The sequence below is a fragment of the Canis lupus genome, chromosome 26, assembly GCF_003254725.2.
Source record: "Canis lupus dingo isolate Sandy chromosome 26, ASM325472v2, whole genome shotgun sequence".
NCBI classification, from domain to species: domain Eukaryota; kingdom Metazoa; phylum Chordata; class Mammalia; order Carnivora; family Canidae; genus Canis; species Canis lupus.
In genome coordinates this window covers 25,075,789-25,095,121 of record NC_064268.1, presented here as the reverse complement: position 1 = coordinate 25,095,121, position 19,333 = coordinate 25,075,789, and the positions used below count along the sequence as shown (strand labels likewise).

Genomic DNA, 19,333 nt, shown 5'->3' with positions numbered 1-19,333 from the left:
ACTGCAGGGTTCTAGGTCCTCCCAAATGAGGGAGCCACCCTAACAGGAAAAGGCAAGGGCTTTTGGAAATAGGGATAGAGGGGATCCCTGGGTGGCTTATTGTTTTGTCGCCTGCCTTTCGCCCAGGGCGCTATCCTGGAATTCCGGGATCAAGTCCCACATCGGGTTCCCTGCATGGAGCCTGCTTCTCTCTCTCTCTCTCTCTCTCTCTCTCTCTCTCTCTCTCTCTATGTCTATCATGAATGAACAAATAAATCTTAAAAAAAAAAAAAAAAAAGGAAATAGGGATAGAAAAAGAGAGACTTTCCAAAATGTCCCATAGCAGCCCAGCATCCCCTCTACATCATTCTAAGGGATCCAGGAAGCCTCTCTACCAACAGATCAGCCAGTCACTACTTAATCACTTCCCAGGACATGAAAAGCTCACTACCTCTAAGATGCAATGCTCTCTTAAGAATTTCACTTTTATACTAGGACAGAAGTCTACCTCCAGGGGCAGCCCCGGTGGCGCAGCGGTTTAGCGCCGCCTGTAGCCCAGGGCGTGATCCTGGAGACCCTAGATGGAGTCCCGTGTTGGGCTCTCCGCATGGGGTCTGCTTCTCCTCTGCCTGTGTCTCTGCCTCTCTCTTTCTGTCTCTGAATAAATAAATAAAATCTTTTAAAAAAATTTAAATAATAATAAAATAAAATCTAAAAAAAAAAAGAAATCTACCTCCAGGCAACTTCCATTCATTGGTCTACAAAGTATATTTGGTCCTACTTTCCCTTTCAAAAAATAAATCTTCCTGGGAATAATTGTCTTTGATTAATGTCTCCAGAAGGTCCCTATTTCAAATGCTAATATATAACCTGGGAAACATATAGTATTATTTTATAGTTTGAGTACTTTTCCCTCCTATCTGAAGTGTTTAAACTATTCAAGAGTAGGGGGGTTTTGGGAGGCGCCTGGGTGGTTCAGTCACTTAAGCTTCTGCCTTCAGCTCAGGTCATGACCCCGAGGTCCTGGGATCAAGCCCCATGTGGAGATCCCTGCTCTGCGGGGAATCTACTTCTCCCTCTCTCTCCCCTTACCCCTCCCCGCTGCTACTTGTTCTCTCTTTCTCTCTCCCTCTCTCTCTCTCTCTCTCTCAAATAAATAAAATCTTTTTTAAAAAAGGAATAGGGAGGTTTTATATACGTGTGTGTATATATATATATATATATATATATATATATATATATATATTCTATGGGTATATATATAATACATTTTATATGTATATACTGTATATACCACCATTTAATTCATGTTTACCATATCAGACACTATACTCAGTGTGCTTACTATCTTATATAAAATTCCACAACACAATAGAGCACTATTATTTCTATTTTGCCAAAGAGAAAACTGAGAGGTTAAATATCTTGAGTGGGGTCTCCCAGTTGTGGATAGAATTCAAATTCAAAACCAGGCCTTTTTTTTTTTTTTTTTTTTTTTTACTTTGTATCTTTTTATTTTATTTTATTTTATTTTTAATAAATTTATTTTTTATTCGTGTTCAATTTGCCAACATATAGAATAACACCCAGTGCTCATCCCATCAAGTGCCCCCACTCAGTGCCCGTCACCCAGTCACCCCTACCCCCCCGCCCACCTCCCCTTCCACCACCCCTAGCTCGTTTCCCAGAGTTAGGAGTCTTTATGTTCTGTCTCCCTTTCTGATATTTCCCACTCATTTTTTCTCCTTTCCCCTTTATTCCCTTTCACTATTTTTTATATTCCCCAAATGAATGAGACCATATAATGTTTGTCCTTCTCCGATTGACTTATTTCACTCAGCATAATACCCTCCAGTTCCATCCATGTCCAAGCAAATGGTGGGTATTTGTTGTTTCTAAAGGCTGAGTAATATTCCATTGTATACATAGACCACATCTTCTTTATCCACTCATCTTTCGATGGACACCGAGGCTCCTTCCACAGTTTGGCTATTGTGGACATTGCTGCTAGAAACATCGGGGTGCAGGTGTCCCGGCGTTTCACTGCATCTGTATCTTTGGGGTAAATCCCCAGAAGTGCAATTGCTGGGTCGTAGGGCAGATCTATTTTTAACTCTTTGAGGAACCTCCACACAGTTTTCCAGAGTAGCTGCACCAGTTCACATTCCCACCAACAGTGTAAGAGGGTTCCCTTTTCTCCGCATCCTCTCCAACATTTGTGGTTTCCTGCTTTGTTAATTTTCCCCATTCTCACTGGTGTGAGGTGGTATCTCATTGTGGTTTTGATTTGTATTTCCCTGATGGCAAGTGATGCTGAGCATTTTCTCATGTGCCTGTTGGCCATGTCTATGTCTTCCTCTGTGAGATTTCTGTTCATGTCTTTTGAAAACCAGGCCATTTTAATTTAGTCCTGCCCATTAAGCACCACACTATGATCTTTCATATGCCTTGTATCTAGTAAGCCAAAATAAATACTCGATGAGTCAATTATCTATTTAATTGACTAAGCCATCCATTCCCAGTAATACTTAGAATGAGTGAGTTTCTCACATCAATTGACTGCATCTAGAGTGAGTGGGAGGACATAGGGACAAATGAATTTACATGGGAGGCTAACAGACAGTCTGGGACTTGGGCCACTTCTCTAGAAGACAGGGTCTCTTGACTTCAAGGTTTCCCTAGTGCAACTGAAGGGAGAGGCACAAGAAAGGAAAAGCAGTGGGCTTCTGAACGTCCCCCAGAATCACTCTTTCATTTATTTATTTTTTAAATTCATGAGAGACACAGAGAGAGAGGTAGAGACATAGGCAGAGGGAGAAGCAAGCTCCCTGCAGGACTCCATCCCAGAACCCTGGGATCATGACCCGAGCCAAAGCCACACCCAAGTGCCCCCCACCAGAATCACTCTTGATGTGAATCTATGCAAAGAATCCTTGAGTCCTTTACCTAGAATGCCTTCCTTCCCCATATCGCCTCTCCTCCTTCAGAACCCAGCTCAAATGTTACCTTTCCCTGAAGCTGAAGCTCCCCATTCTTTCTCTCAAGGCACAAGTACTCCTCCTTCAGCTGTATTCCCACTGTACTTCACACATACCTCAATTATAACACACATCACATAATATTGAATTTATATGTTTGTCTATCTCACTAATCTATGAGGTCCTCAAATGCTCAGCTTTCTAGTCTCTAGGCCTGCCACAGTGCTTTGCCGAGATAGTGCTCAAAAGTATGTTGAGAGTGAGTGAGTGAGTGAGTGAGTGAGAGAGATCAAAGAACATGAGAGCCATCCTGCAGAAAGAAGGAACCCCTGAGCCCAAACCGGACCACTTGACAAATGACATACATATTGTCATCACAGTCATGCTCCTACCATAAGGGTTGGGATGGTGAGCTCCTCCTAATCCACAGCCAGGGCCCTCCTTACCATTTCTAGTGATAACTGAAATATGAATCATCTGCCATCCTGACACTCTTTGCCTTGGGGAGGCCAGCAAGCTGGTTTCCGACTTTTCCTCTAATTGTGCCAAAGCAGGAGGGGGTGCCCCCATTTGGTAGAGTCTAGGAAACCATGGAGGCCAAGAAATCTAAGATAACTGGGAATGAGTAGGTGGTGGAGAGAATTCAGTGAGGCCAAAATGGACATAGGCTACAGTGGATAAACTTCAGATAAACAAACAATACAGAATCTGTGAGGGCAAAGGAGAAGAGCTCCCAAAGATACAACCGTTACCCCCTTGAGAATGATACAGCCAGCAGAAAAGGCCCAATGCCTGAGGCAAGGAATGAGATGAGGCCACGTAGAGAAGGGGTAACCAGGACACAGGGAAGGGACTTAGACTGAATGCTTAATGTCTAAGTCTCACTATCCCTAGAGCACTTTAGGGAACTACCACAGGGCAAGATTTTCATATAGGACCTGGAAAGAATTTACTAGACTTTTATCAAAAGAACCCCAAACTATGCCACAGGCACATCTAAAAAACTCCTCTGGCTGATGCAGTTCTATCCATCAGGGTTTGACTCAGCTCAAGACAAGAATGGAACAGATGACGACAAGCACCATGAAAAGATGTTTAACATCACTAATAATTAGAAAAACACAAATCAGGCAGCCCAGGTGGCTCAGTGGTTTAGCACCGCCTTCAGCTCAGGGTGTGATCCTGGATACCCGGATCGAATCCCATGTCAGATCCCTGCATGGAGCCCGCTTCTCCCTCTCCCTGTGTCTCTGCTTCTCTCTCTGTGTCCTGCATGAATAAATAAATAAAATCTTTTTTAAAAAACTGACAATGTACATTTCAAACGGTCAATTTATGATATATAAATTATATCTCAATTTTTTAAACTTTTTTAAAGATTTTATTTATTTATTCATGAGAGACACAGAGAGAGAAAGAGGCGGAGACATAGGCAGAGGAGCCTGATGTGGGACTCGATCCCGAATCTCGGGATCATGCCCTGAGCTGGAGGCAAACGCTCAACTGCTGAGCCACTCAGGCATCCCATTTATAGCTCAATTTTTAAAAAGAGAAATTAACTGTAGTTATGGTTGTATAACTCTACAAATACACCAAGGGGGGATGCCTGGGTAGCTCACCAGTTGATCATCTGCCTTTGTCTCAGGGTGTAACTTCTTTTAAAAAATATTTTATTTATTCATTTGAGAGAGAGAGTGAGAGAGTTGAAAGAGCACAAGCCAGGAGAAAGAGCAGGGGGAGAGGGAGAAGCAGACTCCCTGCTGAGCAGGAAGCCTGATGTGGGGATTGATCCTGGAGGGGCTCAGTTGGATCCCAAAACCTGGGATCATGACCTGAGCCAAAGGCAGATGCTTAACCAACTAAGCCACCCAAGAGCCCTGAATTGTATACTTTAAATGAGTGAATTGTAGGTATATAAATTATATTCTAATAAAGCTACTACTAAAAAAAAAATTGCAACACTATGGTTCAAATTCAGGTCTTTCCAGGCCCCAAACCAATGCTTTTAACTACTACACCACACTGCATTATTTTCAGGGTTAATTCCAGAAAGGCTCTTTACCTCTCTCCTTTCCTCACACAAGCTCTCTGAGCCTCAAAATCTCCAGACAAGTGGTTTCTTCTTCCTAAGCAGGGTGTTGTTCAGATCAGTCCCACCTCAATAACCCCCAAGTGCCAACAATCTAAAGCCAAACCTCCTTAACCTGGAAATCAAAGCCTCTCAAGATCTGTCATCAATATTTCTTTCCTAAGACTCTGCTTCACATGCCCAACATCCTAGCCAAATATCTCTCCCTGCCTTTTCCTGAATCATGTCCTTTCCTGCTGCCCAATGTGCCTGGAAAATCCTCTCCCCACCCCTCCACTACTACATGCCCAAATCCTGCTCATCTGCTCTAATACTACATGGCATCTTCCCTGAGTTCACAGTCACACACACACACACACACACACACACACACACACACACTGGCCTTAATTTTGCTTCCTCTGAGCTCTCATGCATCTCTATTTCTCCATGCATTTGTCCCTACGCGAAGGTATTTGGATATATATTCTTTAAGGACAGAGAATTAAACAACCCAAAGCACCCAGCACAGCACATGGCACACAGTGGTACTTACAAAAATCACATCAAACTAACTGAAGTGAATTAAATCTCTCATCATCTCACTGCTCTTTTCCACTAATTGCAGTTATCCTGCCAACTAGAAACACTACAGGCACAGCTTGAACAAGGTGTTTAGAATGTTAATGGATGAAAATGGGTTGCAGCCACATTTATTTCATACAAATTATGATTGAGTTTTATGGCCTTGGTTGCCTTGATTACCCAGCTGTTGGTTGGCATACCCTGCTCAGGCCAGGGGGTGGAAATATTCCCCTGGCAGGGTAATGCCAGACAGGGTGATATGAACAGAAAGAGAATTCAGCAGTTGAGGTACTAGCACCTTCTGAGTCCTTCACCCCTTCTGCCCCTTCCTCAGCTCTGAGGCAGCCAAGAGGTTGGGAAGTCCAGAGGGGTGTGCTTCAGTTCTGCCCTGACAAGGTCCCAGGAAATGGGGCAAAGGAGAACCAGGCCAACAGGCCCTATGCTAGGTTTTATGTAGGATTGCACTCTTTGGAGGTGCCCTTCAATTTCCTAACCACTCCTGTTCCCTGATGCCCTGAACAGCCACAGCCTACAATGTTCCACCAGCCCCATCCTCTAGAGGAGCACAGCCCAACAGAAATATACTGTGAGCACAAGTGTAATTTTAAATGTCCTGGTAGCCACATTTAAAAAGGTAAAAAGAAACAGGTGAAATTAATTTTAATAATATATTTCATTTAATACATTTCAACATGTAATCAATTTTTTAAAATTCTTAATGAGACACTCTATATTCTTTTTCCATAGTAAATCTTCCAAATTTGGTATGTATTTTACACTTGGGGGACATCTCAATTCAGGCAAGCTATATGTCAAGTGCCCAAAGCTGCATATGGCTCGTGGCCACAATGCTGGACAGCTTAGCTGTCCAATTCCTTGAACAGCACTGCCCCTGCTGGCCTGACCAGCACTGTCCTGTGCCCCAAGCCAAACACCACTTTTAGACCAATCCTCTCCCCCGAGCTCCAGGGTCTGACCAGCTGCCTGCCTGTCATCTCCACTTGCCTAACAGAAATCTTTGTTAAGTTCTCCAAAACTGCATTCTCTTTTTCCACCCCAAAACCTATCCCTACAACCCACTCCAACTCAGTCAATGGCATCAGCATCCATCCAGGTGCTGGAATTAGAATCCAAAGAGTCATCCTTTTCCTTCACCTCTGCCCCACATCCAAATAGCAAATCCTTTCGATCCAGCCCATACTTATACCTGTTCACCTGCCTCCATCTCCCCTGCTACTACCCTGGTCCGGGCCAACATTATCTTGCCTGGACTATTAGAGTAGCGTCTTAACTGCTTCCACTCCTACCTTCCCACCCTCTCACTACACACCCACACTGAGCAGCCAGAGTTATGAGATCTCTCCCCTGCCCACATCCCTCCACCAGCTTCCCAGTACCTTCTAATAAATCCAAACTCACCTAGCTTTGCCATGGCCTTCATTACCTGCTCCCACCACCTCACTGCCCATCACTCTCCCATCAGCCATGCTTCAAACCTGCTAAATTCATTCCCACTTCCTGCTCCCTCTGTCTGGAATGTTCTTCCTCCAGACCTTTGCCTGGCTGGCTCTTTCTCACTATTTGATCTCTGAGTGGCCTTCCCTTACTTACCACCCTATCTATCATATTCCTCTCATACTTAGTCATTTTCTATCTCAAATGTTGTTTTCATTTTCTTCATAGCATTCATCACTCCCTGGAATTGTTCATTTTCTGTCTCCTTCCACTATAACATAAACTCTATGAGAGAAAGGATTTAACTTCTATTGTTCATCTCTCTTTCTCTATTCTAGAAAAATACCTGGCACATAGTAACATGGGCATACATGAATGAATGAATGAATGAATGAATGGTATTCCCTCATTCTGGAACACTGTCTCCACTCCATGGCTTGCTCCTTCTCTCTCAGGTCTTACATTAGGTGTCACCTGCCCAGAGAACCTTCCCAAATGGCCCTACTGATTTTCTACCTCAGTATCCTCTTTGCTACCTTCATAACACAATTTTAAATATAGCCAATGTGTTGACTTTTTTCCCTCTTTTTTGTCTTTCTTGGATTGCTCCTAACACCTCTATATACTCTGCACTTCGTAAACAGGGGTAACATCTGTACAGTTCATTCTTGCCATGCACTGCCTAGCACAAAGCCTGGCATGGGATGGATGTCCAATATACTTGCTGAGGGGCACCCAGGTGGCTGAGTGGTTGAGTGTCTGCCTTTGGCTCAGGTCGTGATCCTGGGGTCCTGACATCGAGTCCCACATCGGGCTCCCCACAGGGAGCCTTCTTCTCCCTCTGCCTCTGCCTCTGCCTCTTTCTCTCTCTGTATCTTTCATGAATAAATAAATAAAATCTTTTAAAACACACACACACACACACAGTATACTTGCTGAAGGAATAACCAACTCTTCCTGGTGCCTCCCAGTCATGCCCAGTAAGCCACGTAGTACAACTATCCCACCAGATCCCTACGAGAAGCCTGCTTTGTCTGGGCTCCTCCAGCTTCCAGGAACTGCATCTCCCACCTCACTGGACCACTGAGGAGGCCTGGGCATGATGCGATCTGGGGACCCAGCTTTGAAGTAAGGGAAGAGACTGGAGCAGAAGGAAGACCACTGCCCCCAGGGCATGGCTGAGGTTTGTCCATTTCCTCCCCTCCCTCTGCCAGGGTCAACAGAGACCTCCTCCCAGCAGGGCCCCAAGAGCTTATCCCTATTGGGCTGAGGGAAGACTTCTGACTCCTGCAACCCAGCTACCACCCTCCCCAGTACCTACTCCCACCCCCAGTGGTCTGGACGCGTGGCCAGGCACTTTAACCTTTCCCTTTACCACACGGAAATAGCAAGTCTTTCCCCGATCCCTACACTGTGGCTGGTCAGAATTCCAGTGTTCTTGGAGGGAGCTCCCCCCTCAGGAATTTTACTTCCACTCGAGTCTCAGGCCTTGGAGATCATGGAATCCACACTCCTGTTACAGAAGCCCAGAGAGAAGCAGGGACTTGCCCAGAGTCGCACAGCCAAGGCCAGAACCCTGGGGCCCCCAGGTGGAGGTGACGGGCCAGCGTCCCGGTAACCCAGAGGTTCAAGCCACCTCTGCCTCTTCTTTCTTCCATGCTCCCTCCCTCACCTCAGAAAAACGACGTAACCTCTTCACACGTGGGCCTTCACCTCCGCGGTGTCATTTCCAACCACAGTGTGGAGTAGAGGTGGGGAGTCGCTGGCGGTGCGGAGGTTGTCTCAACTTGGTAGAGGGGCACCGGCACACCGAGCCCAGGATGGCTAAGCGGCTTCCGCAAGGACACTGCGCGGCAGAAGCAGTGCCAAGCCCAGAAGCTAGGAGTCTTCTCTCCACGCAGGCCGGGAGCCCCCTTGCGCGGTGAGGCCCCTGGAAGACAGGCTCTGGGCCACCCCGAGACGGGCTCCCACGTCCAAGGAGGCGAGCAGCTTAGGCCTACAACGCGGGTCAGAAGCCCATCTGCACAGCAAGGGCAGGCTGGGCGGCGCCTCCGGGCTCAGCCCCCCGAGCACGGGCCTGGCTCTGCCACCCGAGCTCCGCCCCAGACCCTTTCCCCGACATTTGCCCCTCCTCCCAGAGGCCCGCCCGCTTCCTCCCGTCACCCGCCCTCACTGCGCAGGGCCAGCACAGGGGACGCTGGGGACGAGGACACCGGGATGGCCCCCCTGCCGCCCAGCAAGACAGTCAACCACCGCTGAGGGACTGAGGGGAAAACCGCTGTGGACTCGACTGCCTGCCGATGGACTCACCGGATCGGCTGACAGGACAGCGATGGGATTGACTGACATTGACTGACAGGCTGGCTGACTGACTGACTGACGGGTTGGTAGTACCGGCTGACAGGCTGGCCCACGGGATCGACTGACAGGCTGTACTGGCTGACAGAACAGCGGATGGGATTGACTGACCGGCTGACTGACCGGCTGACTGACGGGTTGGTTGTACCGGCCGACAAGAGAAGATGGGGTTGACTGACAGGCTGAGTGATGGGCTGGTTTTACTGGCCTCTCCCGCCACCAACCAGCTCCTCAACCAAAGGGCGGGAGCTGCGCGGAGGCAGCTCTCTACAGGGGCCGAGCTGGGGCCCCTGCGCGGCTCGCGGCGCCCCCCGGTGGCCGCACCCGGAAGGAAGGCCGCGGGCGGGGCTTGGGGAGCGGCCGCGGGGGAGGACCTGCGTGCTGAGTCCGCACACCAGGGCCCGCTTTTCTGTTTTTCTGCCCTTACCTCCGCCTTCGCCCCGCGCTGGGTCTCCCCGTCCTCCGTTCCCGTCGGAGTGGGCGGGCCCGTCTGGACCCTGCCTCGCACCGAGGACCTGTCCAGTGACCTGATGCGGTGAGAGAGGCTCACGCTGCCCCTAAGATCCCCTAGAAGCTTGGGCGCCGACGCCTCCGGGGCCCCGCCGGGCAGCAGAGCACGTCGAGGGTCGAAATCCCCTTTTTACCCCAGGGCTCCCGGAAATCTCTGAGGACTCTGCAGGGGCCTGGGGGACACCGAGTGAGCAGGTGGGGGAAAGAGCCGGGGAAATTTGCAATGTCTCTGTTACGGGGCCCAGAATTGCCCCCTCTCCGCCGCTTGCCCCCTCCTCCCATCCCGCTAGACCTCAGCAGCTCCTGTGCAAATTCACTACTTTCCAGACTTCTAGAGCGTGGTGAACACTGTAGAGCCCCTAGGTGGCAGCAAAGCCCCGAGAAAGTGGTCCCCAAAGGGCTCCTCCGTTCCGCCCCAATACCAGAAAGGCTGGGAAGGACTGAGTCCCTTCAGAAAGGAGGAAAGTGAAGTCCAGAGCGTCAGGAACATGCTCACATCACGAAGCGGTTTGAACTCCAACTTCCTGCTCCAGGAGAAGAGAAGACAAGGCAGCGATAGGAGAGGCTAACAGGGAGGGTCCATAGAAAGTGCTGGCTCGGAGCGCAGAAGCGCTCAGACCTGCTGTCCGCCAGGTGTGACCCTGGGAGCCGCCTCACCCGTGTGAGGCTCCATTTCCTTACCTGTAGAATTGGGGACAAGAAGGATACCTGCTTCAGGCACCTGGGTGGCTCAGTCATGATCCCAGGGTAGTAAGATTGAGTCCCGCATCAGACTCTGTTCAGTGAGGAATCCGCTTCTCCTTCTGTCCCTCCCCCCACTCTCGCTTGCACTCTCTTCTTTCTCTCAAAAATAAATAAAATCTTAAAAAAAAAAAAAAAAAAAGGAAGGGTTTGTTTCATGGTTTGTTTTGAGGATTAACTGGATGCTGCATGGAAATCACTTAGGACGGTACCTGGCGCCTAGTAAGTGCTCAGTACATAGTAAGTTAATGAAGTAGTAAAGCAGTGTTCTACAGACCACCAAGACAACACCTAGCTGGTATCCGAGGGTAATGGATATTCTTTTTTAATGTGTCAACCTGGCCAAGTTACACTCCTGTTATTCAATCAAACACTAGGTCTAAATGTTGTGATGAGGTATTTTGTAGATGCAATTAAATAAATTGACTTTAAAGGAAATTATCCTAGATAATCTTGGTGGGCCTGACTCAATCAGTTGAAAGACCTTAAAATCAGAGCTGGGAAAAAAAAAATCAGAGCTGGGAGTTCCCTGAGGAAGAAATTCTGCCTGTGGACAGAAGAGTCTGCCCTTGGCAAGAGTTCTAGCCTGATCCTAATGAGTTCAAACTTGCCTAGCCAGCCCCACAATATCATGAGCCAACTCCTTGCAATAAATTCTTTAATATACATCTCCTATTACTACCATTTCTCTGGTTGAACCCTAATACCCAGAGGAAGTGAGGAGTCTGTGTGTATGTGTGTGCACATGTGCATGCTGGGATCACAGAGCCCAGTCCTTGTGTTTATTCACTCCTTATTAAACTCAGGGTGCCTTTGAGTCCTATAGTTAGGGGCCATAGCAAAACTTTAGTTGTTTAATGATAGGCCTAGGGTAGGTCTAGGATGTGGATGGGAATGGAAGGCCCAGGTATAGGCCCCTTACTCCCCTCTACCAGACCTCATGGATGCCACCTGCTTATTTCTGGGCTTCCTCTACAGTCCCCTCTTCCCAGGGGAGACCAGACTCATCCTCCTCCCGCTGAAGTAGGTGTAGGATTAGGAATAAGGGGTATAACCATGCTGTCTCCCTGAGAGCCAGCTGGTGAGGAGGAGGCTTCTCCCTCAGCAACCAACTGGTCCACACGTCTCTGTACCTTGCCTCTCCCGCCTCCATCCCACATCCCTGTGTCATGTGCACACCCACACTTCTGCCCTCCCACCCTGATTCTAACATTCATCGATTACTGTCTATGAGGAGCACTGTGCCAGGTGCTTTCCTCATGTCACTTAAACCTCAGCACAAACCTATGAGATGGAAATTAATGCTGTCATTATCCACATTTTACAGAGGAGGAGGCTGAGGCACAGAGCCATGTTCTCAGCCTTCCGCCTGTTCCTCCTTCTGGGGAGACCTGCCCAGGGCAGAACCTTAAAGGTCAGCTGAGAACAGCTGTGGTGGAAAGAAAGCAACTGTGATAGCAAAGCTTCGCTGAACTGTGGAGTTTCACCACATCTCAGACCCTCTGCTCCCCAGGAAATGGTTGTGGTGAAGATCAAGTAGGTGGACAGCCTGAAAGCACTTGGTTTTCCTTCCTTGGGTCCTTCCTCCCTCCCTCCTTTCCTTCCTTCCTCCCTTCCCCCCTTCCTCCTTTCCTCCCTTCCTCCAAATTCTGGACCAAGTCTGAGCCTCAGTTTCCTCATCAGTGAGGTGGGCCGGTGAGGAGCTCCCTCCCTGGCCTCCTGTGGGGACAGTAAAGCAGCTGGCATGCATTAGCACTCAGGCCTCCAGCCTGCTCTCTCCACACCTATTAGGGGTTTGGTGAAAATGAAGGCTCTGTGCTCTAAACACAAGAGATTGCTATTACTGCTCCCCAGATATGGTCCCCTACCCCCTAAAAACATAAAACAAAATAAATCCTTCTTCCAAGGCTCAGCATTTAAGGAGGCACTCCTTTTAAAGGCTGCCCCTGATACTGTCTGCCTCCTTAAATATTGCACCCTGGGCACCTCTCTTGCCTGCTCTGCTTCCTTATTTGAGAGAAAGCAGAGTCACACCCCCACTCCAAGTCACTCATGCCATCCCAAGTGTCATCCCAAGTCCGTCCTCAGCCTCACGTTGTTTTTTTTTTTTTTTTTTAAGATTTTGTTTATTTATTTGAGAGAGAGAGCACAGGAGTGGGGGCCATGGTGGGGAGGTGGGCAGAGAGATGAGCAGGGAGCCTGATGCAGGCTGGACCCTGAGCCTCCCGGGGCGGGGTGGGGGGGGCCAACCCCACCCTCACACTTATCTAGTCCTTGAGCAAATCCTGTCAGCTCTACTCACTATGTCTCTCTCTCATTGCCACCACCCAGGTCCCTGCCTCCTAATCAACTTCCTTGGCAAACTGCCCTCCCACTCTACCCCACACGACAGCAAGGGCAAGATTTCTAAAATGCAAACAGGATCATGTCTCCCACTCCTCAAAACACTTCCATGAGGCTTCCCAGTGCTCCAAGGCCTCGTCCCTGTCATCTTCTCTAGCCTCAACACCCACCCAGCTGCCTCCAATTCTTCATCAGCTATCTGGCCTCCTTTTAGTTCCTGGCGCTCTGCATGCTCCCTTTGCACATACCATTTCCTCTGCCAGAACACTTCTCCCCACTCCACCTCAGTGGGGCTTAGTGAACTCCCCTCCTGCCCAGGCTGCTTCACATACTCCCATTAAACACGTCTCTGGTGTTCTATGCCTTCCATTCCCAGCACTGCAGTCTGCACCTCAGCATTCATTGGGTGGCCGCAGGATTTTCCCCAGCCCTAGTACACACACCTCTGTGAGCTCCATTAGTCCAGGGGCCTGGGCTGGTTTTGTTCACTATGGTCTCCCTGGTGCCCACACACAAAGTTGAATCAATGCTTGTTCGATGAACATAGGTGAGGGAGTAAGGCATCTGCCTGATTATGGCGGGGGGGGGGGGGGCACATTCCCTCATTTACTTAGATAGGCCCAGTGTTTACCTGTCATCCTGATGTAATAATAATAATAATAGTGCCCATCTTCACTCTCAAGTGTCCTGGTTTAGTGATACACTGTATGGTCAAGCCTAGTTATTAGAGCACTGCTTGGGTGGCTTAAAGCATCTGCCTTCAGCTCAGGTCATGATCCCAGGGCTTTGGGATTGAGCCCCACATCAGGCTCCCTCCTCAGTGGAGAGTCTGCTGCTCCTTCTCCCTCTTCCCCACCACCCTCCCCGGGCTTATCCTCTCTCTCACCCACTCTCTCTCTCTCTCTCAAATAAATAAAATCTTTTTAAAAAAGTTCACCCCAGAGCTTCTTTCCTAGCCCCATACTGGTTTCCCATTTTCCCCTACAAGCCCAAAGCTTTTTCTTCTTGCTCCTGAGATATTTTTCTTCTTTTAATATTCTCCCTGCATTGCCCCAACCCCCAGATATACTGTTTGCCCATTTCTCTGCAAAACTGTCCTCCCAGAGAGTTGCCATGGTGATTGAATGATGTCACTGCCCTGGAAACAGTTGCCTAGGAGATGAGTGATGTCATTTCCAGGAGGTGATTGCCATGGTAACCATCTCAGTGAAACTAGGGGGTAGCCAGGAAAGTGAAGGGGGGTGGAGGGCGGATGCAGAAGGGACAAATGTGAAGGGCGGAAGGAAAGGGGGGGTAACAGGAAAAAAGGCCAGGAAGAGGATGAGGACCATCCCAGAGCAGTTGAAAATAACAGAATCTCAGAAATGGAAAAGCACGCAAAGACCACCAAAAGCCGACCCACCTCATTTTTAGAGGTTGCTGAGAAGCCAAGACTTACTCAAGGTCATACCACTAATTTACAAATGATGTTAAAACAAAGCCTGAGGCATCATGACCCTCTGTTTCTTATGTGGCTCATTGATAGATCTGGGTGGTGAAATAAAGGATTCCTTTTGGTCATTTCTTTTTAAAAATTTAAATTGATTTAAAAATCAATCAATTGTTCATGAATTCAAGAAATTCTTGTGTGCTGTATGCTAGGCCCTGTAAAGAACCTGGGTGACATTTTCATGGTTACTTTATTATTTTATGTTGATTGTATCTCCCCCACTAGTGTTAGCCCCACGAGGACAGGCAATACAACACCCCGCCCAATGTCTACCATATAGTAAGGGCTCAATGTATTTGTTGAATGAGTGAAGATGGAGCGACAATGCCATTGTGTGGTATAGACCCATAGTGCAGGAACCCAGAGAGAGGATTGTAAATCACTCTCAAATGGGATTTCATAGACAGGATTTGGATAGGTCAAGAGAAGAAAGATATTCCAGAAGAGAAGAGCAATGGCCTGAGCCAACGTGAGAGTAGGCTAAGCGGCTTGGATCCAGCTGCACAGAGATTTCACCTAGTGGTGCTTTGGCTCACCCCTTGAGTCACACTGTAGCTGTACCACCTATAAGCATCCTCCCTTCTGGAAGGAGCTCCAAGGATTAGGAGGAAGAAAGGCATTAAAGTCCCATGTTGCTGGATATTCCTGGAGGGGGGGGGGGCAGGGAATGATTTGAAGAGGCAAATGTAAAGAAGGTAACTAAGAGAAGTCTGGCTGACAAGGAAGAAAAGGGTCCCATCAAGGAAGACCTAGAATATCAGGCTTCCAGTCTCTGCCTGAAGACAACATGCTCATGAAAAGAACCTGCACAGGACCTGCTCTGCCACTTCCCTGCTGTGTGACCACGTGGAAGTCTGTTCCTCACTGAGCCTCTCAACTGCAGCTATAATCTCATTCACAGGATTGTTGGCTTCAATATGTATGTAAAGCCCCATTTAGCAGGGTGACTCTTAAGTCACACACAGAAGGCAGTCAGCAAATATTATTTTCCCTTTCCTCTCTGGTACAGTCTCTGCCTTCCCAAACGGCATGGAAGTTATACTTTAGGAAAATGAACTTGACAGTGGATTTCTTCATTCTTTAACTCACCCAAATCTTGGAGCCCTTACTCCACTATGCACAAGAGTTCTATGGCCCAGTAGAGGTGCACAGGAATTCAGAATAATAATGCAAAGATTAATCCAAAGTCACCGGTGGAGGCTCCCAGACAGATCAGAGGTTTCATAACAGACAGCATTTCATTAGGCCTGAAAAAAAGGATTATTTATTTATTTATATTTTTTCTTAAATATATATTTTTTATTTTTTATTGGTGTTCAATTTGCCAACATATAGAATAACACCCAGTGCTCATCCCATCAAGTGCCCCCCTCAGTGCCCATCACCCCCTGCCCACCTCCCTTTCCACCACCCCTTGTTTGTTTCCCAGAGTTAGGAGTCTCCCATGTTCTGTCTCCCTTTCTGATATGAAAAAAAGGATTTGATTTGAGTGGGATGGTGGATAGACTGGAAAAGGAAGAGGAGAGACAAGAGAGGAAGGAAGGCAAGCTATTGTACTTTCCTACGACTCCTTTTCTCCAAATGGAGAGAAATTTTAAAAACATGGTATAGTGGAAAGAGCCTTGGAAGACTGCCTCAGTTTTGATCTCAGTATTACTCTTACTGTGTACCTCATACCACCTGATACCTGTTTTCCTCATGTTAAAAAATTATCATTCCTACCTTCCAGGGGTGCCATGAAGATCCAGAGACCACACACCTAAAGTGTACAGAACATAGTAGGTATTTGAAAAGGTTATTTTCATCAGCCTAATGACTGGGTTTTATAAAGGAAGATGATCTGTTAAGTCCCAGCCAGCTGTGATTCTGGGTTTGTGCTTCCCTGGAGGGTCTCCTGAGAAGTGAAAACTGTCTGTAAGAATGTATAGAAGATGGTGTGGCGGACCCCAAAGTCAGAGTACAGCCTCATTTACAGACCCAAGAGACATCTAGGACTCCCCAGTCTGGAGAGATTTAAGATAGCCAAACATTTTTACCTGACAATAGCTCCATTATCAAGAATCTTATACCCTGAAGCAGCCCAAATGTCCACTGATTGATAAAGAAAATGTGATACACACACAGCCATATTCAGTCATAAAAAAAGAATGAAATCTTGCCATGTGCAACAGGGATGGAATTAGAGATTATGCTAAGTGAAATAAATCAGAGAAAGACAAATACTGTATTTCACTCATATGTGGAATTTTTTTTTAAGATGTTATTTATATTCATGAGAGACACAGAGAGAGAGAGAGGCAGAGACACAGGCAGAGGGAGAAGCAGGCTCCATGCAGGGAGCCTGATGTGGGACTCAATCCCGGGACTCCAGGATCACACCCTGAGCCAAAGGCAGGCGCTAAACCACTGAGCCACCCAGGGATCCTCCGTATGTGGAATTTAAGAAACAAAACAAACAAAGGGAAAAAGAGACAAACCAAGAAACAGACTCTTAATTATAGAGAACTGATGGTCACCAGAGGGGAGGTGAGAGGGAGTTAAATAGGTAATAGCAATTAAGAAGAGCACTCCTTGTCATGAGCACTAGATGATTAAAATACAAACTTAAAAAAAAAAAAAAAAAGAATCCAATATCCTTTCTTCCAATTGAAACAAATGGTTTTTTGAGCAGGGCTTGAGGAGTTACTGAAAATCTGAAGCAACAGCACCAATTTAATATCTGGGTGTTGGGGCAATGCAAGGAGAATATTAAAAGAAGAAAAATATTTCAGGAGCAAGAAGAAAAAGCTTTGGGCTTGTAGGGGAAAATGGGAAACCAGTACGGGGCTAGTAGAATTCCTTCAACTCCAAATGAAAACATTAAAAGCAGTGAAAGTGTCCCCAGAATGGAATGTATGCCACATTTTTCCTTCTCCATCCCAAGAGCATAGTAAAGAGGACTTAAAGAATCTGGATGCTAGTCTGGGTTCTATTACCAATTTTCCGGTATGACTCTGGGAAAGCCATTTCATCACCCCTCCTGTAACATTGAGACGACCCTATCATTTCATAAATTTATCCTGACAAGTTTTAAAACATGAGTGTGCAAAACGAAAGATTTGATTTTTTTAATAGAGAAGCCTTCCAGGTATATGGCATATGTAATCTATAGTTCCCCCAGGTGCTCTCAAAACTATTTATCACTTGCGGGGCTGAAGTGTAATTATGTGTGCTTACATTCCCATACTCCCGTTCCCAAAGATGCCTTACAGAGTACTTTGAGTTGAATGAAAACATACTACAAATCCTATACTTACTAAAAAACAAGAGATAGAAGTCTCAAAAAGTTGTGTGGCTTGTCAAGGCTGCCTGTAGCATGACACTGTCAGAACCCAGGAGGGCACTTAGAACTCTGGATTAGAAGTCTTAGGCCATCCTCTGGCTTACCAGCTGCATGAATGCCAAAGGTTCACTCACAACCTCTGCACCTCAGCTTTCTTCATTTGCAAGGTGGGGACGAAATTTCATAAAACACCTATGAAATGAAAATATGAGTTCTTTTCCTAAAGCTCTTTCTGTGAAGGGCATTTCAAATGTAGTCGAGTTTTAATGTTTACAGGTTTATAACAGTTAAGTATCTTGGCCACATAAAGCTGGTAGCTTTAAAATAACTGACCTTGGGCAGCCCGGGGTGGGGGTGGGGGTGGCCCTCAGCAGTTTAGCGCCGCCTTCAGCCCAGGGTGTGATCCTGGAGACCTGGGATGGAGTCCCACATTGGGCTCCCTGCTTGTGGCCTGCTTATCCCTCTGCCTGTGTCTCTGCCTCTCATGAATAAGTAAAATCTTAAAAACAAAAACAAAAAAAACCCTGACCTACTAACTAAAGTGAAACTCAATAACCACTTTAGCAATTAGGACAACCTGAAACAGGCTTTCTAGTATGTTAGGAGCACATGGGTCATACCTCTACTTCAGGATAAGCATACAGGGTAAACTTCTAAGGCTTAGAAGGTCTGTGCTCCACCACAATCGAAGCTCAAGGACAGAGACTGGATCATGGCCATTCTCACCAATCCAGTGTCAAGCTTTAGTCAAGATTAAGAAAGGTATCTTAACACCTTTGTGAAATTGAACCAATCCACTTAACAAGCACGTTTGGTTCTGGGCACCAAGTTGCAGAACTGCGAGGGATTCGAGGGGTTCGAGCCCCTATCACCAGAGAATGAAGTCTAGCTAGGGATGCTAAGCCTCAAGAGAAGCCTTGGATCCCTAGGTGGCGCAGCGGTTTAGCGCCTGCCTTCAGCCCAGGGCGCGATCCTGGAGACCCGGGATTGAATCCCACATCAGGCTCCTGGGGCATGGAGCCTGCTTCTCCCTCTGCCTGTGTCTCTGCCTCTCTCTCTCTCTCTCTCTCTGTGTGACTATCATAAATAAATAAAAGTTTTTTTTAAAAAAAAAGAGAAGACTTGGGGTAGACAGATGGGAGAGAATTTAAGGTGTCTAGCCTTTTCCTTTTTTAAGTGCAGATGGAAGTTCTTCTACTTTAAAGAATACTCAAAGTTTTTTTTTTTTTTTTAACTAAACCTTATTTCAGGAACCCATTTTATTATATCTAATAAAGGGTATGAAGAAAATGAGGACATGTATGACACGGTATCTACCTTGAGTGTTAAATATCAACCAACATTTCAGTAGGGTGGGTCAAGCTACACCTTCCCAAGTTAAACAAAGGTTTGGCCTTTCACCAGATCAGGTGCTGTACAGAGGAAGACTGAGCATTTTGGTCTGTTCAGCTTCCATACTAGAAGCACCAGTTATCAGGAAGAGTGGATGAGAGGCCATGTGGAAT

General features: G+C 47.0%; 1 long non-coding RNA gene across 1 annotated transcript; it reads right to left on the bottom strand.

Annotated features, from left to right (window-relative positions):
* Nucleotides 1-1,659: 1,659 nt before the first annotated feature.
* LOC112676846 (uncharacterized) lies at nucleotides 1,660-15,863 on the bottom strand. The gene is made up of 5 exons (XR_007406127.1): nucleotides 15,596-15,863; nucleotides 10,430-10,614; nucleotides 9,851-9,950; nucleotides 8,738-9,504; nucleotides 1,660-4,226 (listed from the first exon to the last, which is right to left on the bottom strand). It is a non-coding gene; the product is annotated as an uncharacterized LOC112676846 (long non-coding RNA).
* Between the last annotated feature and the right edge of the window lie 3,470 nt (nucleotides 15,864-19,333).